This window comes from Arachis hypogaea, chromosome 14 (assembly GCF_003086295.3).
Source record: "Arachis hypogaea cultivar Tifrunner chromosome 14, arahy.Tifrunner.gnm2.J5K5, whole genome shotgun sequence".
Taxonomy (NCBI): Eukaryota; Viridiplantae; Streptophyta; class Magnoliopsida; order Fabales; family Fabaceae; genus Arachis; species Arachis hypogaea.
This window is the reverse complement of record NC_092049.1, coordinates 10,496,715-10,521,963: the sequence shown is the minus strand read 5'-3', so window position 1 is coordinate 10,521,963 and position 25,249 is coordinate 10,496,715. Positions and strand designations below refer to the sequence as shown.

Sequence of the window (25,249 nt, the reverse complement as noted above, 5' to 3'; positions counted from 1 at the left end):
CATAGATTAAGGTGTGGAGCTCTGCTGTTCCTCAAAGATTAATGCAAAGTACTACTGTTTTCTATTCAATTCATCTTATTTCGCTTCTAAGATATCCATTCATACCCAAGAACGTGATGAAGGTGATGATTATGTGTGACGCTCATCATCCTTCTCCCTTATGAACGCGTGCCTGACAAACACTTCTGTTCTACATGAAATAAGCTAGAATGAATATCTCTTAGATCTCCTAACCAGAATCTTCGTGGCGTAAGCTAGAATGATGGCGGCATTCAAGAGAATCCGGAAAGTCTAAACCTTGTCTGTGGTATTCCGAGTAGGATTCAATGATTGAATGACTGTGACGAGCTCCTAACTCGTGATTGCAGGGCGTTAGTGACAGACGCAAAAGGATAGTAAATCCTATTCCAGCATGATCGAGAACCGACAGATGAATAGCCGTGCCGTGACAGGGTGCGTGAGCATATTATTCACTGAGAGGATAAGATGAAGCCATTGACAAGGGTGATGCCTCCAAACGATTAGCCGTGCCGTGACAGGGCATTGGATCATTTTCCCGTGAGATGACCGAAAGTAGCCATTGACAGTGGTGATGTATCACATAAAGCTAGCCATGGAAAGGAGTAAGACTGATTGGATGAAGATAGCAGGAAAGCAGAGGTTCAGAGGAACGAAAAGCATCTCCATCCACTTATCTGAGATTCTTACCAATGAATTACATAAGTATCTCTATCCCTATTCTATTATATAATATTCGAAAACACCATTATCACTTTATATCTGCCTGACTGAGATTTACAAGGTGACCATAGCTTGCTTCATACCAACAATCTCCGTGGGATTCGACCCTTACTCACGTAAGGTATTACTTGGACGACCCAGTGCACTTGCTGGTTAGTTGTATCGAAGTTGTGACAATTATGAATTAAGATCAGAGCACCAAGCTTTGGAGCCATTACCAGGATTTGTTCGAGCCTGGAGATCACAATGTCGTGCATCAAGTTTTTGGCGCCGTTGCCGGGGATTGTTTGAGTTTGGACAACTGACGGTTCATCTTATTGCTCAGATTAGGTAATTTTCTTTTCGTTTTGTTTTCAAAAATTTTTCAAAAAAAAAAATATTTTCAAAAATCTCTCATCTGTTTTCGAAAAAAATAAAAATGTTTTCAAAAATTTTATTCAAGATTTTTAAGAATGAATTCTAGTGTTTCATGAAGCATGTGAAGCCTGGCTGGCTGTAAAGCCATGTCTAAATTCTTTTGGACTGAGGCTTCCAAACCATCAGAGGTAAGTTACATACTTGATAAATGATGAGCAGCAATTTGTTATCAAGAGCAATATACTCTGGTGTTACATGCTAAAGCTTGGCTGGCCATTGGCCATGTCTAGTGTTTTGGACTGGAGCTTTCATTGAAAGCTTGGCTGGCTAGTGAGCCATGTCTAATTCCTGGACTGAAGCTTTAGACTAAGAATGCAAGATTCCTGGAATTCATATTAAAAATTTTGGAATCCTTATTTTTCTTTTTCATATAATTTTCGAAAAAAAAATCCAAAAAAATTAGAAAATCATAAAAATCAAAAATATTTTTCTGTTTCTTGTTTGAGTCTTGAGTCATATCATAAGTTTGGTGTCACTTGCATATGCATCTAGCATTTTTCGAAAATTTCATGCATTCATAGTGTTCTTCATGATCTTCAAGTTGTTTTTGGTAAGTCTTCTTGTTTGATCTTGATGATTTTTTGTTTTGTGTCTTTTCTTGTTTATCATATGCATTCTTGAATTCTGAGTGCCTAAGCATTAAAGAATTCTAAGTTTGGTGTCTTGCATGTTTTCTTTGCATTAAAAATTTTTTAAAATTGTGTCTATGATGTTCATCTTGACATTCAAAGTGTTCTTGGTGTTCATCTTGACATTCATAGCATTCTTGCATGCATCACATGTTTTGATCTAAAAATTTCATGCATTGCATTATTTTACTTGTTTTTTCTCTCTCATCATAAAAATTTCAAAAATCAAAAAAATATCTTCCCCTTTTTTCTCTCATCAAATTCGAAAATTTGAGTTGACTTTTTCAAAAATTTTTAAAATCAAGTTGTTTCTTATGAGTCAAATCAAAGTTTCAATTTGAAAATCTTATCTTTTTCAAAATCTTTTTCAAAAATCAAATCTTTTTCAAAATTCTTAGTTATTTTCGAAAAAATTCCAAAAATATTTTTCAAAAATCTTTTTCTTATTTTTATATCAAATTTTCAAAAATAACATAATCAATTAATGTTTTGATTCAAAAATTTGAAGTTTGTTACTTGCTTGTTAAGAAAGATTCAAACTTTAAGTTCTAGAATCATATCTTGTGATTTCTTGTGAATCAAGTCATTAATTGAGATTTTAAAAATCAAATCTTTTTTTCAAAACTAATTTCTATCATATCTTTTCAAAAATATCTTCTCATCTTATCTTTTTCAAAAATATCTTTTCAAAATATCTTTTCTAACTTCCTAACTTCTTACCTTTTCAAAATTTGTTTCAACTAACTAACTAACTTTTTGTTTGTTTCTTAACTTTTTCAAAACCACCTAACTAACTCTCTTTCTCTCATTTTTCGAAAATATCTTCCCCCTTTTCTATTATTTTAAATTTTAAATCTTAATTCTCGAAAATTACTAACAATTTTCAAAAACCAATTTTCAAAAATCACTAACTCCTTTTCAAAAATAATTTTCGAAAATTCCCTCCTTCTCTCTCATCTTATTTTATTTATTTATTCATCTACTAACATCTCTTCCTCACATCATCACCAAATTCGAACCCCCTCCTCTATCTGTGTTCGAATTTCTTCTTCTTTTCTTCTACTAACAATAAGGAACCTCTTTACTGTGACATAGAGGATTCCTCTTCTTTTATTTTTCTCTCCTCTTTCTTATGAGCAGGGACAGAGAAAAAGGCATTCTTGTTGAAGCTGATCCAGAACCTGAAAGGACTCTGAAGAGAAAATTAAGAGAAGCTAAATTACAACAATCTAGAGACAACTTGATTGAAAATTTCGAACAAGTAAAGGAGATGGCAGCCGAACCCAACAACAATGCAAGGAGAATGCTTGGTGACTTTACTGCACCTAATTCCAATTTACATGGAAGAAGCATCTCCATTCCTGCCATTGGAGCAAACAACTTTGAGCTGAAACCTCAATTAGTTTCTCTGATGCAGCAGAACTGCAAGTTTCATGGACTTCCATCTGAAGATCCTTTTCAGTTCTTAACTGAATTCTTGCAGATATGTGATACTGTTAAGACTAATGGAGTAGATCCTGAAGTCTACAGGCTCATGCTTTTCCCTTTTGCTGTAAGAGACAGAGCTAGATTATGGTTGGATTCTCAACCCAAAGACAGCCTGAACTCTTGGGATAAGCTGGTCACGGCTTTCTTAGCCAAGTACTTTCCTCCTCAAAAGCTGAGCAAGCTTAGAGCTGATGTTCAAACCTTCAGACAGAAAGAAGGTGAATCCCTCTATGAAGCTTGGGAAAGATACAAACAGTTGACCAAAAAGTGTCCTTCTGACATGCTTTCAGAATGGACCATCCTGGATATATTCTATGATGGTTTATCTGAGCTATCAAAGATGTCACTGGACACTTCTACAGGCGGATCCATTCACCTAAAGAAAACGCCTGCAGAAGCTCAAGAACTCATTGACATGGTTGCTAATAACCAATTCATGTACACTTCTGAAAGGAATCCTGTGAACAATGGGACGCCTATAAAGAAGGGAGTTCTTGTAGTTGATACTCTGAATGCCATATTGGCTCAGAATAAAATATTGACTCAGCAAGTTAATATGATCTCTCAGAGTCTGCATGGAATGCAAGCTGCATCCAACAGTACTCAAGAGGCATCTTCTGAAGAAGAAGCCTATGATCCTGAGAACCCTGCAATAGCAGAGGTAAATTACTTAGGTGAACCTTATGGAAACACCTATAACTCAACATGGAGAAATCATCCAAATTTCTCATGGAAGGATCAAAAGCCCCAACAAGGCTTTAATAATGGTGGAAGAAACAGGTTTAGCAATAGCAAGCCTTTTCCATCATCAACTCAGCAACAGACAGAGAACTCTGAACAAAATGATTCTAATTTAGCAAATCTAGTCTCTGATCTATCTAAGGCTACTGTAAGTTTCATGAATGAAACAAGGTCTTCCATTAGAAATCTGGAAGCACAAGTGGGCCAGCTGAGTAAAAGGATCACTGAAATCCCTCCTAGTAATCTCCCAAGCAATACAGAAGAGAATCCAAAAGGAGAGTGCAAGGCCATTGACATAAGCATCATGGCCGAACCTGAGAGGAGAGGAGAGGACGTGAATCCCAAGGAGGAAGACCTCCTGGGACGTCCAGTGGTCAATAAGGAGCTTCCCTCTGAGGAACCAAAGGACTCTGAGGCTCATCTAGAGACCATAGAGATTCCATCTGAGTATTCCTCTTCTGAAGAGAATGAGGATGTTACTGAAGAGCAAACTGCCAAGTTTCTTGGTGCAATCATGAAGCTGAATGCCAAATTATTTGGCATTGATACTTGGGAAGTTGAACCTCCCTTGTTCATCAATGAACTAAGTGATCTGGATCAACTGACATTGCCTCAGAAGAAACAGGATCCTGGAAAGTTCATAATACCCTGTACCATAGGCACCATGATCTTTAAGGCTCTGTGTGACCTTGGTTCAGGAATAAACCTCATGCCCCTCTCTGTAATAGAGAAACTGGGAATCTATGGGGTGCAAGCTGCTAAAATCTCACTAGAGATGGCAGAAAGCTCAAGAAAACAGGCTTATAGACAAGTAGAAGATGTGTTAGTAAAGGTTGAAGGCCTTTACATACCTACTGATTTCATAGTCCTGGATACTGGAAAGGAAGAGGATGAATCCATCATCTTAGGAAGACCTTTCCTGGCCACAGCAAGAGCTGTGATTGAGGTTGACAGAGGTGAAATAGTCCTTCAATGGAATGAGGACTTCCTTGTGTTTAAAACTCAAGGATCTCCCTCTACAACTATGGAGAGGAAGCAGAAAAAGCTTCTCTCCAAGCAGAGTCAACCAGAGCCCCCACAGTCAAACTCTAAGTTTGGTGTTGGGAGGCCACAACCAAACTCTAAGTTTGGTGTTGAACTCCCATATCCAAACTCTAAGTTTGGTGTTGGAGAGTCTCAACAAAGCTCTGCACATCTGTGAGGCTCCATGAGAGCCCACTGTCAAGCTATTGACATTAAAGAAGCGCTTGTTGGGAGGCAACCCAATGTCTATCTAATTCTTATTTTTATTGTTTTTCATGTTTTCTTAGGTTCATGATCATGTGGAGTCACAAAATAAATATAAAAATTGAAAACGGAATCAAAAACAGCAGAAGAAAAATCACACCCTGGAGGAGCATCTGTCTAGCGTTCAGCGCCAGAACAGAGCATGGTTCTGGCGTTGAACGCCCAAAATGGGCAGCTTCTGGGCGCTGAACGCCAGAACAGGCATGGTTCTGGCATTCAACGCCAGAAATGGCACACAAATGGGCGCTGAACGTCCAAAATGGCCACCAACCTGGCGCTGAACGCCCAGAGTTGGGTACAAAGGCATTTTTACATGCCTAATGGGTGCAGGGATGTAATTCTTTGAACACCTCAGGATCTGTGGACCCCACAGGATCCACTCAGGATCTGTGGACCCCACAGGATCCCCACCTACCTCCACTCACTTCTTCTCACCACTCTCTTTCACACAACCCCATAAACACTCTTCCCCAAAAACCCTTCACCAATCACCTCAATCTCTCTTCCCCATCACCTCTTCACCACTCACATCCATCCACTCTTCCCCATAAACCTACCTCATAAACTCCACCTACCTTCAAAATTCAAAACCAATTTCCCACCCAAACCCACCCATATGGCCGAACCTTAACCCCCCCTCCCTTCCCTATATAAAGACCTCCATTCTTCATCAAATTCACACAACACACCCCTCTACACTCCTCTTGGCCAAAACCACATCTCCCTCTCCCCCTCCATATTGCTTCTTATTCTTCTTCTATTCTTTTGTTTATTGCTCGAGGGCGAGCAATATTCTAAGTTTGGTGTGGTAAAAAGCAGAGCTTTTTTGTTTTTCCATTACCATTGATGGCATCTAAGACCGGAGAATCCTCTAGAAGAGGGAAAGGGAAGACAAAAGCTTCCACATCCGAGTCATGAGAGATGGAAAGATTCATCTCCAAAGCCCATCAAGACCACTTCTATGATGTTGTGGCCAAGAAGAAGGTGATCCCTGAGGTCCCTTTTAAACTCAAAAGAAATGAGTATCCGGAGATCCGACATGAAATTCAAAGAAGAGGTTGGGAAGTCCTAACAAATCCCATCCAACAAGTCGGCATCCTAATGGTTCAAGAGTTCTATGCCAATGCATGGATCACCGAGAACCATGATCAAAGTAAGAACCCGGATCCAAAGAACTATGTTACAATGGTTCGGGGGAAATACTTAGATTTTAGTCCGGAAAATGTGAGGTTGGCGTTCAACTTGCCATACATGGAAGAGAACGCACGCCCCTACACAAGGAGAGTCAACTTTGATCAAAGGTTGGACCAAGTCCTTATGGACATATCTGTAGAAGGAGCTCAATGGAAGATTGACTCCAAAGGCAAGCCGGTTCAACTAAGAAGATTGGACCTCAAGCCTGTAGCTAGAGGATGGTTGGAGTTCATTCAATGCTCAATCATTCCCACTAGCAACCGGTCTGAAGTTACTATAGACCGGGCCATCATGATCCATAGCATCATGATTGGAGAAGAGGTGGAAGTTCATGAGATTATACCTCAAGAACTCTACAAGGTGGCTGACAAGTCTTCCACTATGGCAAGGTTAGCCTTTCCTCACCTCATTTGCCACCTATGCAATTCGGCTGGGATTGACATAGAGGGAGATATCCTCATCAAAGAGGACAAGCCCATCACTAAGAAAAAGATGGAGCAAGCAAGAGAGCCCACTCATAGAGCTCAAGAGGCGTATGAAGCTCATTACCATGAGATCCCTGAGATGCCTCAAATGCACTTTCCTCCACAAAACTATTGGGAGCAAATCAACACCTCCCTAGGAGAATTGAGTTCCAATATGGGACAACTAAGGGTGGAACATCAAGAGCACTCCATCATGCTTCATGAAATAAGAGAAGATCAAAAAGCAATGAGGGAGGAGCAACAAAGACAAGGAAGAGACATAGAAGAGCTCAAGGACATCATTGGTTCCTCAAGAAGGAAACGCCACCATCACTAAGGTGAATTCATTCCTTGTTCTTAACTCTTCTGTTTTTCGTTTTCTATGTTATGTGCTTATCTATGTTTGTGCCTTCATTACATGATCATTAGTAGTAGTAACTTTGTCTTAAAGTTATAAATGTCCTATGAATCCATCACCTCTCTTAAATGAAAAATGTTTTAATTCAAAAGAACAAGAAGTACATGAGTTTCGAATTTATCCTTGAACTTAGCTTAATTATATTGATGTGGTGACAATGCTTCTTGTTTTCTGAATGTATGCTTGAACAGTGCATATGTCTTTTGAAGTTGTTGTTTAAGAATGTTAAATATGTTGGCTCTTGAAAGAATGATGACTAGGAGACATGTTATTTGATAATCTGAAAAATCATAAAAATGATTCTTGAAGCAAGAAAAAGCAGCAAAGAACAAAGCTTGCAGAAAAAAAAATAGGCGAAAAAAAATGTAGAAAAAAAATAGAAAGAAAAAGCAAGCAGAAAAAGCCAATAACCCTTAAAACCAAAAGGCAAGGGCAAATAAAAAGGATCCCAAGGCTTTGAGCATCAGTGGATAGGAGGGCCTAAAGGAATAAAATCCTGGTCTAAGCGGCTAAACCAAGCTGTCCCTAACCATGTGCTTGTGGCGTGTAGGTGTCAAGTGAAAACTTGAGACTGAGCGGTTAAAGTCAAGGTCCAAAGCAAAAAAAAAAAAAAAAAAAAAAAAAAGAGTGTGCTTAAGAACCCTGGACACCTCTAATTGGGGACTCTAGCAAAGCTGGGTCACAATCTGAAAAGGTTCACCCAATTATGTGTCTGTGGCAATTATGTATCCGGTGGTAATACTGGAAAACAAAGTGCTTAGGGCCACGGCCAAGACTCATAAAGAAGCTGTGTTCAAGAATCATCATACTGAACTAGGAGAGTCAATAACACTATTCGAAATCTGAAGTTCCTATAGATGCCAATCATTCTAAACTTCAATGGATAAAGTGAGATGCCAAAACTATTCAAGAGGCAAAAAGCTATAAGTCCCGCTCATATGACTGAAGCTCTGTTTCACTGATAGTTTGGAATTTATAGTATATTCTCTTCTTTTTATCCTATTTGATTTTCAGTTGCTTGGGGACAAGCAACAATTTAAGTTTGGTGTTGTGATGAGCGGATAATTTATACGCTTTTTGACATTGTTTTTAGTATGTTTTTAGTAGAATCTAGTTACTTTTAGGGATGTTTTCATTAGTTTTTATGTTAAATTCACATTTCTGGACTTTACTATGAGTTTGTGTATTTTTCTGTGATTTCAGGTAATTTCTGGCTGAAATTGAGGGACTTGAGCAAAAATCAGATTCAGAGGTTGAAAAAGGACTGCTGATGCTGTTGGATTCTGACCTCCCAGCACTCAAAGTGGATTTTCTGGAGCTACAGAACTCAAAATGGCGCGCTTCCAATTGCGTTGGAAAGTAGACATCCATGGCTTTCCAGCAATATATAATAGTCCATACTTTGGCCAATAATAGATGATGTAAACTGGCGTTCAACGCTAGCTTTCTACCCAAATCTGGCGTCCAGCGCCAGAAAAGGAGCCAAAACCAGAGTTGAACGCCCAAACTGGCACTAAAACTGGCGTTCAACTCCAAGGAGGACCTCTACACGTGCAACACTCAGGCTCAGCCCAAACACACACCAAGTGGGCCCAGGAAGTGGATTTATACGTCAATTACTTACTCATGTAAACCCTAGTAGCTAGTTTATTATAAATAGGACCTTTTACTATTGTATTAGGCATCTTTGGATTACCTTATGATCCTTTGATCACGTTTTAGGGGGCTGGCCATCTCGGCCATGCCTGGACCTCTCACTTATGTATTTTCACGGTAGAGTTTCTACACTCCATAGATTAAGGTGTGGAGCTCTGCTGTTCCTCAAAGATTAATGCAAAGTACTACTGTTTTCTATTCAATTCATCTTATTTCGCTTCTAAGATATCCATTCATACCCAAGAACGTGATGAAGGTGATGATTATGTGTGACGCTCATCATCCTTCTCCCTTATGAACGCGTGCCTGACAAACACTTCTGTTCTACATGAAATAAGCTAGAATGAATATCTCTTAGATCTCCTAACCAGAATCTTCGTGGCGTAAGGTAGAATGATGGCGGCATTCAAGAGAATCCAGAAAGTCTAAACCTTGTCTGTGGTATTCCGAGTAGGATTCAATGATTGAATGACTGTGACGAGCTCCTAACTCGCGATTGCAGGGCGTTAGTGACAGACGCAAAAGGATAGTAAATCCTATTCCAGCATGATCGAGAACCGACAGATGAATAGCCGTGCCGTGACAGGGTGCGTGAGCATATTATTCACTGAGAGGATAAGATGAAGCCATTGACAAGGGTGATGCCTCCAGACGATTAGCCGTGCCGTGACAGGGCATTGGATCATTTTCCCGTGAGATGACCGAAAGTAGCCATTGACAGTGGTGATGTATCACATAAAGCCAGCCATGGAAAGGAGTAAGACTGATTGGATGAAGATAGCAGGAAAGCAGAGGTTCAGAGGAACGAAAAGCATCTCCATCCGCTTATCTGAGATTCTTACCAATGAATTACATAAGTATCTCTATCCCTATTCTATTATATAATATTCGAAAACACCATTATCACTTTATATCTGCCTGACTGAGATTTACAAGGTGACCATAGCTTGCTTCATACCAACAATCTCCGTGGGATTCGACCCTTACTCACGTAAGGTATTACTTGGACGACCCAGTGCACTTGCTGGTTAGTTGTATCGAAGTTGTGACAATTATGAATTAAGATCAGAGCACCAAGCTTTGGAGCCATTACCAGGATTTGTTCGAGCCTGGAGATCACAATGTCGTGCATCAAGTTTTTGGCGCCATTGTCGGGGATTGTTTGAGTTTGGACAACTGACGGTTCATCTTATTGCTCAGATTAGGTAATTTTCTTTTCGTTTTGTTTTCAAAAATTTTTCAAAAAAAAAATATTTTCAAAAATCTCTCATCTGTTTTCGAAAAAAATAAAAATGTTTTCAAAAATTTTATTCAAGATTTTTAAGAATGAATTCTAGTGTTTCATGAAGCATGTGAAGCCTGGCTGGCTGTAAAGCCATGTCTAAATTCTTTGGACTGAGGCTTCCAAACCATCAGAGGTAAGTTACATACTTGATAAATGATGAACAACAATTTGTTATCAAGAGCAATATACTCTGGTGTTACATGCTAAAGCTTGGCTGGCCATTGGCCATGTCTAGTGTTTTGGACTGGAGCTTTCATTGAAAGCTTGGCTGGCTAGTGAGCCATGTCTAATTCCTGGACTGAAGCTTTAGACTAAGAATGCAAAATTTCTGGAATTCATATTAAAAATTTTGGAATCCTTATTTTTCTTTTTCATATAATTTTCGAAAAAAAAAATCCAAAAAATTAGAAAATCATAAAAATCAAAAATATTTTTCTGTTTCTTGTTTGAGTCTTGAGTCATATCATAAGTTTGGTGTCACTTGCATATGCATCTAGCATTTTTCGAAAATTTCATGCATTCATAGTGTTCTTCATGATCTTCAAGTTGTTTTTGGTAAGTCTTCTTGTTTGATCTTGATGATTTTTTGTTTTGTGTCTTTTCTTGTTTATCATATGCATTCTTGAATTCTGAGTGCCTAAGCATTAAAGAATTCTAAGTTTGGTGTCTTGCATGTTTTCTTTGCATTAAAAATTTTTCAAAATTGTGTCTATGATGTTCATCTTGACATTCAAAGTGTTCTTGGTGTTCATCTTGACATTCATAGCATTCTTGCATGCATCACATGTTTTGATCTAAAAATTTCATGCATTGCATTATTTTACTTGTTTTTTCTCTCTCATCATAAAAATTTCAAAAATTAAAAAAAATATCTTCCCCTTTTTTCTCTCATCAAATTCGAAAATTTGAGTTGACTTTCTCAAAAATTTTTAAAATCAAGTTGTTTCTTATGAGTCAAATCAAAGTTTCAATTTAAAAATCTTATCTTTTTCAAAATCTTTTTCAAAAATCAAATCTTTTTCAAAATTCTTAGTTATTTTCGAAAAAATTCCAAAAATATTTTTCAAAAATCTTTTTCTTATTTTTATATCAAATTTTCAAAAATAACATAATCAATTAATGTTTTGATTCAAAAATTTGAAGTTTGTTACTTGCTTGTTAAGAAAGATTCAAACTTTAAGTTCTAGAATCATATCTTGTGATTTCTTGTGAATCAAGTCATTAATTGAGATTTTAAAAATCAAATCTTTTTTTCAAAACTAATTTCTATCATATCTTTTCAAAAATATCTTCTCATCTTATCTTTTTCAAAAATATCTTTTCAAAATATCTTTTCTAACTTCCTAACTTCTTACCTTTTCAAAATTTGTTTCAACTAACTAACTAACTTTTTGTTTGTTTCTTAACTTTTTCAAAACCACCGAACTAACTCTCTTTCTCTCATTTTTCGAAAATATCTTCCCCCTTTTCTATTATTTTAAATTTTAAATCTTAATTCTCGAAAATTACTAACAATTTTCAAAAACCAATTTTCAAAAATCACTAACTCCTTTTCAAAAATAATTTTCGAAAATTCCCTCCTTCTCTCTCATCTTATTTTATTTATTTATTCATCTACTAACATCTCTTCCTCACATCATCACCAAATTCGAACCCCCTCCTCTATCTGTGTTCGAATTTCTTCTTCTTTTCTTCTACTAACAATAAGGAACCTCTTTACTGTGACATAGAGGATTCCTCTTCTTTTCTTTTTCTCTCCTCTTTCTTATGAGCAGGGACAGAGAAAAAGGCATTCTTGTTGAAGCTGATCCAGAACCTGAAAGGACTCTGAAGAGAAAATTAAGAGAAGCTAAATTACAACAATCTAGAGACAACTTGATTGAAAATTTCGAACAAGTAAAGGAGATGGCAGCCGAACCCAACAACAATGCAAGGAGAATGCTTGGTGACTTTACTGCACCTAATTCCAATTTACATGGAAGAAGCATATCCATTCCTGCCATTGGAGCAAACAACTTTGAGCTGAAACCTCAATTAGTTTCTCTGATGCAGCAGAACTGCAAGTTTCATGGACTTCCATCTGAAGATCCTTTTCAGTTCTTAACTGAATTCTTGCAGATATGTGATACTTTTAAGACTAATGGAGTAGATCCTGAAGTCTACAGGCTCATGCTTTTCCCTTTTGCTGTAAGAGACAGAGCTAGATTATGGTTGGATTCTCAACCCAAAGACAGCCTGAACTCTTGGGATAAGCTGGTCACGGCTTTCTTAGCCAAGTACTTTCCTCCTCAAAAGCTGAGCAAGCTTAGAGCTGATGTTCAAACCTTCAGACAGAAAGAAGGTGAATCCCTCTATGAAGCTTGGGAAAGATACAAACAGTTGACCAAAAAGTGTCCTTCTGACATGCTTTCAGAATGGACCATCCTGGATATATTCTATGATGGTTTATCTGAGCTATCAAAGATGTCACTGGACACTTCTGCAGGCGGATCCATTCACCTAAAGAAAATGCCTGCAGAAGCTCAAGAACTCATTGACATGGTTGCTAATAACCAGTTCATGTACACTTCTGAAAGGAATCCTGTGAACAATGGGACGCCTATAAAGAAGGGAGTTCTTGAAGTTGATACTCTGAATGCCATATTGGCTCATAATAAAATATTGACTCAGCAAGTCAATATGATCTCTCAGAGTCTGCATGGAATGCAAGCTGCATCCAACAGTACTCAAGAGGCATCTTCTGAAGAAGAAGCCTATGATCCTGAGAACCCTGCAATAGCAGAGGTAAATTACTTAGGTGAACCTTATGGAAACACCTATAACTCAACATGGAGAAATCATCCAAATTTCTCATGGAAGGATCAAAAGCCCCAACAAGGCTTTAATAATGGTGGAAGAAACAGGTTTAGCAATAGCAAGCCTTTTCCATCATCAACTCAGCAACAGACAGAGAACTCTGAACAAAATGCTTCTAATTTAGCAAATCTAGTCTCTGATCTATCTAAGGCTACTGTAAGTTTCATGAATGAAACAAGGTCTTCCATTAGAAATCTGGAAGCACAAGTGGGCCAGCTGAGTAAAAGGATCACTGAAATCCCTCCTAGTAATCTCCCAAGCAATACAGAAGAGAATCCAAAAGGAGAGTGCAAGGCCATTGACATAAGCATCATGGCCGAACCTGAGAGGAGAGGAGAGGATGTGAATCCCAAGGAGGAAGACCTCCTGGGACGTCCAGTGGTCAATAAGGAGCTTCCCTCTGAGGAACCAAAGGACTCTGAGGCTCATCTAGAGACCATAGAGATTCCATTGAACCTCCTTATGCCCTTCATGAGCTCTGCTGAGTATTCCTCTTCTGAAGAGAATGAGGATGTTATTGAAGAGCAAACTGCCAAGTTTCTTGGTGCAATCATGAAGCTGAATGCCAAATTATTTGGCATTGATACTTGGGAAGTTGAACCTCCCTTGTTCATCAATGAACTAAGTGATCTGGATCAACTGACATTGCCTCAGAAGAAACAGGATCCTAGAATGTTCATAATACCCTGTACCATAGGCACCATGATCTTTAAGGCTCTGTGTGACCTTGGTTCAGGAATAAACCTCATGCCCCTCTCTGTAATAGAGAAACTGGGAATCTATGGGGTGCAAGCTGCTAAAATCTCACTAGAGATGGCAGACAGCTCAAGAAAACAGGCTTATGGACAAGTAGAAGATGTGTTAGTAAAGGTTGAAGGCCTTTACATACCTACTGATTTCATAGTCCTGGATACTGGAAAGGAAGAGGATGAATCCATCATCTTAGGAAGACCTTTCCTGGCCACAGCAAGAGCTGTGATTGAGGTTGACAGAGGTGAAATAGTCCTTCAATGGAATGAGGACTTCCTTGTGTTTAAAACTCAAGGATCTCCCTCTACAACTATGGAGAGGAAGCAGAAAAAGCTTCTCTCCAAGCAGAGTCAACCAGAGCCCCCACAGTCAAACTCTAAGTTTGGTGTTGGGAGGCCACAACCAAACTCTAAGTTTGGTGTTGAACTCCCATATCCAAACTCTAAGTTTGGTGTTGGAGAGTCTCAACAAAGCTCTGCACATCTGTGAGGCTCCATGAGAGCCCACTGTCAAGCTATTGACATTAAAGAAGCGCTTGTTGGGAGGCAACCCAATGTCTATCTAATTCTTATTTTTATTGTTTTTCATGTTTTCTTAGGTTCATGATCATGTGGAGTCACAAAATAAATATAAAAATTGAAAACGGAATCAAAAACAGTAGAAGAAAAATCACACCCTGGAGGAGCATCTGTCTAGCGTTCAGCGCCAGAACAGAGCATGGTTCTGGCGCTGAACGCCCAAAATGGGCAGCTTCTGGGCGCTGAACGCCAGAACAGGCATGGTTCTGGCGTTCAACGCCAGAAATGGCACACAAATGGGCGCTGAACGCCCAAAATGGCCACCAACCTGGCGCTGAACGCCCAGAGTTGGGTACAAAGGCATTTTTACATGCCTAATGGGTGCAGGGATGTAATTCCTTGAACACCTCAGGATCTGTGGACCCCACAGGATCCACTCAGGATCTGTGGACCCCACAGGATCCCTACCTACCTCCACTCACTTCTTCTCACCACTCTCTTTCACACAACCCCATAAACACTCTTCCCCAAAAACCCTTCACCAATCACCTCAATCTCTCTTCCCCATCACCTCTTCACCACTCACATCCATCCACTCTTCCCCATAAACCTACCTCATAAACTCCACCTACCTTCAAAATTCAAAACCAATTTCCCACCCAAACCCACCCATATGGCCGAACCTTAACCCCCCCTCCCTTCCCTATATAAAGACCTCCATTCTTCATCAAATTCACACAACACACCCCTCTACACTCCTGTTGGCCGAAACCACATCTCCCTCTCCCCCTCCATATTTCTTCTTCTTCCTCTTCTATTCTTTTGTTTATTGCTCGAGGGCGAGCAATATTCTAAGTTTGGTTTGGTAAAAAGCATAGCTTTTTTGTTTTTCCATTACCATTGATGGCATCTAAGACCGGAGAATCCTCTAGAAGAGGGAAAGGGAAGACAAAAGCTTCCACATCCGAGTCATGGGAGATGGAAAGATTCATCTCCAAAGCCCATCAAGACCACTTCTATGATGTTGTGGCCAAGAAGAAGGTGATCCCTGAGGTCCCTTTTAAACTCAAAAGAAATGAGTATCCGGAGATCCGACATGAAATTCAAAGAAGAGGTTGGGAAGTCCTAACAAATCCCATCCAACAAGTCGGCATCCTAATGGTTCAAGAGTTCTATGCCAATGCATGGATCACCGAGAACCATGATCAAAGTAAGAACCCGGATCCAAAGAACTATGTTACAATGGTTCGGGGGAAATACTTAGATTTTAGTCCGAAAAATGTGAGGTTGGCGTTCAACTTGCCATACATGGAAGAGAACGCACGCCCCTACACAAGGAGAGTCAAATTTGATCAAAGGTTGGACCAAGTCCTTATGGACATATGTGTAGAAGGAGCTCAATGGAAGATTGACTCCAAAGGCAAGCCGGTTCAACTAAGAAGATTGGAACTCAAGCCTGTAGCTAGAGGATGGTTGGAGTTCATTCAATGCTCAATCATTCCCACTAGCAACCGGTCTGAAGTTACTATAGACCGGAACAACATGATCCATAGCATCATGATTGGAGAAGAGGTGGAAGTTCATGAGATTATACCTCAAGAACTCTACAAGGTGGCTGACAAGTCTTCCACTATGGCAAGGTTAGCCTTTCCTCACCTTATTTGCCACCTATGCAATTCGGCTGGGATTGACATAGAGGGAGATATCCTCATCAAAGAGGACAAGCCCATCACTAAGAAAAAGATGGAGCAAGCAAGAGAGCCCACTCATGGAGCTCAAGAGGCGTATGAAGCTCATTACCATGAGATCCCTGAGATGCCTCAAATGCACTTTCCTCCACAAAACTATTGGGAGCAAATCAACACCTCCCTAGGAGAATTGAGTTCCAATATGGGACAACTAAGGGTGGAACATCAAGAGCACTCCATCATGCTTCATGAAATAAGAGAAGATCAAAAAGCAATGAGGGAGGAGCAACAAAGACAAGGAAGAGACATAGAAGAGCTCAAGGACATCATTGGTTCCTCAAGAAGGAAACGCCACCATCACTAAGGTGGATTCATTCCTTGTTCTTAACTCTTCTGTTTTTCGTTTTCTATGTTATGTGCTTATCTATGTTTGTGCCTTCATTACATGATCATTAGTAGTAGTAACTTTGTCTTAAAGTTATAAATGTCCTATGAATCCATCACCTCTCTTAAATGAAAAATGTTTTAATTCAAAAGAACAAGAAGTACATGAGTTTCGAATTTATCCTTGAACTTAGCTTAATTATATTGATGTGGTGACAATGCTTCTTGTTTTCTGAATGTATGCTTGAACAGTGCATATGTCTTTTGAAGTTGTTGTTTAAGAATGTTAAATATGTTGGCTCTTGAAATAATGATGACTAGGAGACATGTTATTTGATAATCTGAAAAATCATAAAAATGATTCTTGAAGCAAGAAAAAGCAGCAAAGAACAAAGCTTGCAGAAAAAAAAATAGGCGAAAAAAAAATGTAGAAAAAAAATAGAAAGAAAAAGCAAGCAGAAAAAGCCAATAACCCTTAAAACCAAAAGGCAAGGGCAAATAAAAAGGATCCCAAGGCTTTGAGCATCAGTGGATAGGAGGGCCTAAAGGAATAAAATCCTGGTCTAAGCGACTAAACCAAGCTGTCCCTAACCATGTGCTTGTGGCGTGTAGGTGTCAAGTGAAAACTTGAGACTGAGCGGTTAAAGTCAAGGTCCAAAGCAAAAAAAAAAAAAAAAGAAAGAGTGTGCTTAAGAACCCTGGACACCTCTAATTGGGGACTCTAGCAAAGTTGGGTCACAATCTGAAAAGGTTCACCCAATTATGTGTCTGTGGCAATTATGTATCCGGTGGTAATACTGGAAAACAAAGTGCTTAGGGCCACGGCCAAGACTCATAAAGAAGTTGTGTTCAAGAATCATCATACTGAACTAGGAGAGTCAATAACACTATTCGAAATCTAAAGTTCCTATAGATGCCAATCATTCTAAACTTCAATGGATAAAGTGAGATGCCAAAACTATTCAAGAGGCAAAAAGCTATAAGTCCCGCTCATATGACTGAAGCTCTGTTTCACTGATAGTTTGGAATTTATAGTATATTCTCTTCTTTTTATCCTATTTGATTTTCAGTTGCTTGGGGACAAGCAACAATTTAAGTTTGGTGTTGTGATGAGCGGATAATTTATACGCTTTTTGACATTGTTTTTAGTATGTTTTTAGTAGAATCTAGTTACTTTTAGGGATTTTTCATTAGTTTTTATGTTAAATTCACATTTCTAGACTTTACTATGAGTTTTTGTGTTTTTCTGTGATTTCAGGTAATTTCTGGCTGAAATTGAGGGACTTGAGCAAAAATCAGATTCAGAGGTTGAAAAAGGACTGCTGATGCTGTTGGATTCTGACCTCCCAGCACTTTGATTTTCTGGAGCTACAGAACTCGAAATGGCGCGCTTCCAATTGCGTTGGAAAGTAGACATCCAGGGCTTTCCAGCAATATATAATAGTCCATACTTTGGCCAAGAATAGATGACGTAAACTGGCGTTCAACGCCAGCTTTCTACCCAAATCTGGCGTCCAGCGCCAGAAAAGGAGCCAAAACCAGAGTTGAACGCCCAAACTGGCACTAAAACTGGCGTTCAACTCCAAGGAGGACCTCTACACGTGCAACACTCAGGCTCATCCCAAACACACACCAAGTGGGCCCAGGAAGTGGATTTATACGTCAATTACTTACTCATGTAAACCCTAGTAGCTAGTTTATTATAAATAGGATCTTTTACTATTGTATTAGGCATCTTTGGATTACCTTATGATCCTTTGATCACGTTTTAGGGGGCTGGCCATCTCGGCCATGCCTGGACCTCTCACTTATGTATTTTCACGGTAGAGTTTCTACACTCCATAGATTAAGGTGTGGAGCTCTGCTGTTCCTCAAAGATTAATGCAAAGTACTACTGTTTTCTATTCAATTCATCTTATTTCGCTTCTAAGATATCCATTCATACCCAAGAACGTGATGAAGGTGATGATTATGTGTGACGCTCATCATCCTTCTCCCTTATGAACGCGTGCCTGACAAACACTTCTGTTCTACATGAAATAAGCTAGAATGAATATCTCTTAGATCTCCTAACCAGAATCTTCGTGGCGTAAGCTAGAATGATGGCGGCATTCAAGAGAATCCGGAAAGTCTAAACCTTGTCTGTGGTATTCCGAGTAGGATTCAATGATTGAATGACTGTGACGAGCTCCTAACTCGCGATTGCAGGGCGTTAGTGACAGACGCAAAAGGATAGTAAATCCTATTCCAGCATGATCGAGAACCGACAGATGAATAGCCGTGCCGTGACAGGGTGCGTGAGCATATTATTCACTGAGAGGATAAGATGAAGCCATTGACAAGGGTGATGCCTCCAAACGATTAGTCGTGCCGTGACAGGGCATTGGATCATTTTCCCGTGAGATGACCGAAAGTAGCCATTGATAGTGGTGATGTATCACATAAAGCCAGCCATGGAAAGGAGTAAGACTGATTGGATGAAGATAGCAGGAAAGCAGAGGTTCAGAGGAACGAAAAGCATCTCCATCCGCTTATCTGAGATTCTTACCAATGAATTACATAAGTATCTCTATCCCTATTCTATTATATAATATTTGAAAACACCATTATCACTTTATATCTGCCTGACTGAGATTTACAAGGTGACCATAGCTTGCTTCATACCAACAATCTCCGTGGGATTCGACCCTTACTCACGTAAGGTATTACTTGGACGACCCAGTGCACTTGCTGGTTAGTTGTATCGAAGTTGTGACAATTATGAATTAAGATCAGAGCACCAAGCTTTGGAGCCATTACCAGGATTTGTTCGAGCCTGGAGATCACAATATCGTGCATCATACACCATTATAAATAACACCTTGTACAAAAGAGGGATATCGGTGCCATTACTAAAGTGCGTGCCGACCTCCCACACCAGGGAAGTGCTAGAAGAGGTACACAGCGGCATCTGTGGCAGTCATCTCGGAGCGAGGGCTCTTGCCAAAAAGATACTCCGGGCAGGGTTTTACTGGCCAACTCTACAGAAAGAATCTACAGAGTTCGTAAAGACATGTCCACCATGTCAGAAGCATGCCAACTTCCACATTGCCCCACCAGAAGAACTCATCAGTGTAACCGCACCTTGGCCTTTTGCGAAGTGGGGACTCGACCTTCTCGGCCCCTTTCCCCAGGGATCGGGGCAAGTTAAATTCCTCATAGTAGGGGTAGATTATTTCACAAAGTGGATCGAGGCAGAACCCTTAGCCAACGCCACTGCCCAAAGAAGCCGGAAGTTTTTATACAGAAACATTGTCACAAGATTTGGGGTCCCATATTCAATAACCACAGACAATGGCACCCAATTCACAGATACCGGCTTCAGGAAACTAGTATCCGACTTGAATATAAAGCACCAGTTTACCTCTGTCGAACACCCTCAAGCCAACGGACAGGCCGAAGCCGCCAATAAAGTCATATTAGCAGGGTTAAAACGACGACTACAAGATGCAAAGGGAGCTTGGGCAGAGGAGCTTCCACAAGTCCTATGGGCCTATCGAACGACGCCACATTCTACCACCAAGGAATCCCCATTTCGGTTAACATACGGAACGGAGGCAATGATTCCAGTAGAAATTGAGGAAGGATCGCACAGGGCAGTCCATTATAATGAGGGAGCAAACCCCCAACTTCAGAGGGAAGAACTCGACCTACTACCTGAGATCCAGGAAAGAGCTCGGATCAGGGAAGAAGCGCTAAAATGTCGAATGGCATCCAGATATAACCAAAGGGTAGTACCAAGGAGTTTCGCTGAGAACGATCTCATCTTAATCCGAAACGACATAGGAACAACTCGACCCGGAGAAGGAAAACTGGCAGCCAATTGGAAAAGACCATACCGGGTCACAGAAGTACTCGGGAAGGGCTACTACAGAATATCCGAACTCAACGGACGGGAGCTTCCAAGGTCATGGCATGCCTGCAACCTAAGAAGGTACTACAGTTAGAAAGGGTAAAGGATCTCACCAGTGGATGCGCTCTTTTTCCTGAAAAGGTTTTTTAATGAGGCACCAGGTCGAGACCCAGACCCAACTTAAGAGGATGAGAAAAATTCCACATGTATATATTTGCATTTTTCTTTGAATAAAATATTACCTAGGTATTCTACAAAGATTTCAAGACGCATTATTCTGAAGCATTCATCGTCCGATTATAAAGCTACAGGTCGGCAAAAAGTGAAAAACAATTTCACTGCACGACCACGATAAAGACAAATCGTCCAATAAAGGTGAAAACGCGATTCACCCAAAGGACGAGCTCGATATGCCAACCACTTTCTACAAATCGGCAAAAATGAACACAGAATAATGTAAGAAGTTATCGAAAGCAATCTAAAAAGAACCTGACGAGGTCTTACGGATAGCTAATATAAATAACTTAAAGAGACTGGCCGACATCAAAAAGTCGGACCAAGTCAACCCAAGTTATCAGCGAATCCCTGGAAAGAGGTCTGATCAACCCTATTAAAGAGGAATTGCTATAACTTAGAAGAGATTGACCTAACGAAGTCGGTTTCCTACAAAAACAAGTTATAAAAGTAATCCCTGAAAGAGACCTAACAAGGGTCCAAGAAAGAGGATTACGAAATAACTTAGAAGAGATCGACCTAACGAAGTCGGTTTCCTACAAAAACAAGTTATAAAAGTAATCCCTGAAAGAGACCTAACAAGGGTCCAAGAAAGAGGATTACGAAATAACTTAGAAGAGATCGACCTAACGAAGTCAACCTCCTACAAAAGACAAGTTATAAAAGTAATTCCTGAAAGAGACCTAACAAAGGTCCAAGAAAGAGGATTACGAAATAACTTAGAAGAAATCAACCCAACGAAGTCGATCCACTACAAAAATCCAGCAATCCCTGAAAGAGACCTCACGAAGGTCCAAGAAAGAGGATTACAAAAAGGAGTCTATCAGGGGACCAATGCAAAGAAGTCGGTCACAAAGCACTAAAAAACACACGCAAAGCAAGAAAACCAAATTGGACCCCTACGACTACAAAGAGTCAAAAGACTCAAAGAAGTTCAAATTGGGAGAGTTCAACATCAGCAGGTTTTATATAAAATTATAAAGGCCTCGAAGGATCACCAACACTTACTACCCAAAGGATAGCAAGCTACTTGTCTGTTTCTAAAAGTAATAAAAGCTGCTAGGAAAGCAACTAAGAAGAGTCAAACATCTAAATAAAGAGATCAAAAGGCCAAAAAATCGGGCCATCTACACAAAAGTTATAAAAAGTTCCCACAAAACGCCCACAAGCCGGGCCAACTACAAATCAACAGGCATCAGAAGTTTTCTCGGCACCATTAGGAGCTTTCTTCGCGGCATCAAGACCAGGGGAAGGAGGGCGAGCTTGAATCGGCATCGCATCAACAGTCCCATCCTCCTGATTCAGGATCTCGCAATCCAAGTCAGGCACAGCAGGAGGAGCGGAAGAAGTCGGCGCCTTGGTGGAAGACACGAGGGGAGGAACAACTTCATCATCATCACCCTCATCATCAGGGACAATTTTGCCATCTCGGACAACATTATCCAAACTGAAAAGGGTGAGATCGGCCTCAGGAGCAATGATCCGGACTTGTTCTTTCAAGTTCTCGTAAGCAGCAGTTACGCTACCAACAAGATGACCCTGGAGGTCGGCATAATCCTCCCGGGCGTTGTCCAGCTCTTCCCTCAAGCGCCTCCCCTCCCTATAGGATGTCACATAGCTTTCCTTATGCATCATGGCTGCATCCTCAGCCAACCTCAAGGAAGCAGCCAGCGACTCAGAGCTCGCCTTCTCATTCTCGAGGTCCTTCTCTAATTTGGACACCTTCACCTCGAGCTCCTCCTTCAACCCCTTCATCCGGTCGAACTCTCGTTTTGCCTCCTCCATAAATGCCTTAGTAGCATGAAGAGGAAGGTTCTGGGCAGTTCGATGAATCGCAGCCGCCATATAGGCCATCCTCACATGATTCTGAGCCATAAACTCCAAATGATGAAGAATGGACACATCATCCATGGGAATGGTACCATATGGCCCAATCTGTTGATCTATAAATTCAATAGCGTTGAGGTTAGGAGCATTGAGATCAAAGGGCTTGGAAGTCTTTTGCTTTTTACTTGGAGGAACAATGGGTGGAACAGCAGAAGAAGAAGGGGAATCCACCAAACGGACCCGAGGTATTGGGATCGTCTTCTTCACCCCGGGAGAGCTCGGCACGGCCGGCTTCTCACGAGGCTGAGAAGACCCCTCCCCAGCAGCCCTGGCCGCAACATTCCTGGCAGCAGTCGCCTTCTATGCCCTTTTAAAAGCTTTCATAGACTCATTGTTCTTCATTGCCTCTGCAAATAAAATAGAAGTCAAGCTACAAATCAAACAAGTCGAAAATACAGCTACAAGCATCATAAGACAAACAGCAAAGGAAACACAAGATACCCAGTTCAGATTGAAGAAGAGAAGGGTTGGTTAGAAATTTCTTTGTGTCAAGATGGGGAGGCTGACCCCAACGCTCCTCTAAAACAGTCACAAAGGCTCGCTCAGCCTCATCCAACATATCCCAAGAGTACCTAGAGACCCTAACATCCTTCTGCCACTCTAGGGGAAAGGCGGGCTCATCATTTTCATCCAAGAAAAAGGGCCGAGATCCTTCAATAGCTCGGACCTTGAAGAAATAGTTTTTAAAATCCCGAAACGATTCGTCAAACATGGAAAAAACCTTCTTTCCTTGGGTAGAACGGAAGGAGACCCAAGCTGACTTCTTTTTCACCACACCAGGCTTAGTCAAGACAAACAAATAGAAAAAGAGAGATTGGGAAGCAGGAATACCAAAACTATTACACAACAATTGGAAGATTTTAATAAAACCCCAGGAGTTGGGGTGAAGTTGAGAAGGGGCAACATTACAAGACCATAACAGGTCGATTTCAAATGGAGTAAAGGGAAGAGTAACTCCGAGTTGACCAAAGAAAAAATCGTAAGCATAAAAGAAAGGGCGATCGTCAACAACTCGAGTCGAGAAACAGACTCTCTCGTCAGAGGAAGGAGGAACAAGCTCATAATTCTTCTCATCACCAGAGTTACTACAGACGCTGTGAAACTGCCTAAGCTGAGAACAAAACTCAGAATCAACCAGCGAGACACACATGAGGACCATGGAATCCACCCAATCGGCCATACCCGCAGGGACTTGAGAAGGCGTCGCTACGACGTTATTTCGGGAAGACATGAGGTCAACTAAGATCCTACAAAAGAAAAGAAGAGCGGATTACTCAAAAAACATCTTGGGCACGGGTCAAAACATCTCGATGGGCGGATAAACAAAAGGAAAACCCCAAGACTAAAGCCAAAAAGTCCTGGGGCATCCTTTGGGGGCAATAACAAAGCAAGATTTCTAGGAAAAACCTACACCCCAGTATCTCTCAAAACAAGGAAAGAAGACCTAAAGCAGCAAGCATTTCGTCCATCAAAGTTAAGAAACGCAAAGTCATCAAAGCAACTATCTTTCTACAGTCTACCAGCGAAAGCACTGTTAACGTCAGCAATACCAAACAGAAAACCATCAAAAGCAGAGAAACAGCAAAGACGCAAACTTTTTCGAAATCAAGCAAAAATCATCATCAGAGAACAAGCACCAACATCGAACATTCCCAAAATCGTCAAAGGAGCAACCTTTTTCAGAGTCAAACAGAGTCATCATTCCAAAGCTTCAAATACAAAAGCATTCACAAAACATGCAAAGTCCTTAAAGTATCAAAAAACAGAGGGAGAAACTACAAGACACACAATGATCAGCAAAAAAGACAGAAAAACCCAAACTTTCTCAAAACAGACACAAAAAATGGCATAGAGAAAGATAGAAAGAAAAATCGAACCTAGAGAAATAGAAGAAATATTGTAAAAGAAAGCCGAAGAGCAGAAGCAAAACCACCCCCCTCGAAGCAGAAATTACGAAGATAGAAGGAGAAATCAGGAAATCGCCCCTTTCCCACAAAAAGCAGTAACAGAACAGGCGTTGCAGGAGAAATTGCGAAAGAAACAGAAAATGAGATAGTAAAGGGAGAAGTTACGAAGAGGAGCGAAGAAGAGAAACCGTTTTTGATTAAGAATTTCAAAATAAAAGCCAAGAGAGAACGAGGGCAATTAATAACCAATTAATGAAGGCATTAAACCCTCTCACGTTCCCAAGAACAAAGCGCTGGTATAAAAGCGCGTGTTTTTAGAGGAAAACGTTCTACATTCAAAAGCTCTACGTAGAAAGGAATCGACAAAAGTGCTCGAGTTCGGCTTCGCTGTAAAGAAGTTCGAAGTCAAGAAACTCGACTTCAAAGCAGAAGACCGAGCTCAAGCAGGGGCACTGTTCATACCCAAGGTCGAGCTATCCGACCTGGGATGATCGACAACAAAGCGATCGACCTCTTCAGGTCAAGCGGATCGACTTCTTCTTAAAGAACTCGGTCAAGTTGACAGGAAAGCCCATAAAAGGGCCCAAGTAGAGGAACACGACCCAAGTCCAAAGGCTGTCCAAGCCTATAAGAGATAAGGGCGGTTCCCTTGAAGATAAGCTGACCTCAACTCAAAGATAAAGATAAGATAAGATAACTAACTTATCTTATCCAGAAAGGTCACTCTACAACTACTATAAATACACTGGAGCACCCAGGTATAACTCATACTCTGATTCAACATAAAACCTGTTTAATACCCATGCTAACTTA

General features: G+C 40.4%; 2 non-coding genes across 2 annotated transcripts; both read right to left on the bottom strand.

Annotated features, from left to right (window-relative positions):
• Positions 1 to 3,453: 3,453 nt before the first annotated feature.
• On the bottom strand, positions 3,454 to 3,561 carry LOC112745378 (small nucleolar RNA R71). The gene has a single exon (XR_003173310.1). It is a non-coding gene; the product is annotated as a small nucleolar RNA R71 (small nucleolar RNA).
• Positions 3,562 to 12,621: 9,060 nt separating this feature from the next.
• On the bottom strand, positions 12,622 to 12,729 carry LOC112745377 (small nucleolar RNA R71). Its single transcript, XR_003173309.1, has one exon. It is a non-coding gene; the product is annotated as a small nucleolar RNA R71 (small nucleolar RNA).
• Between the last annotated feature and the right edge of the window lie 12,520 nt (positions 12,730 to 25,249).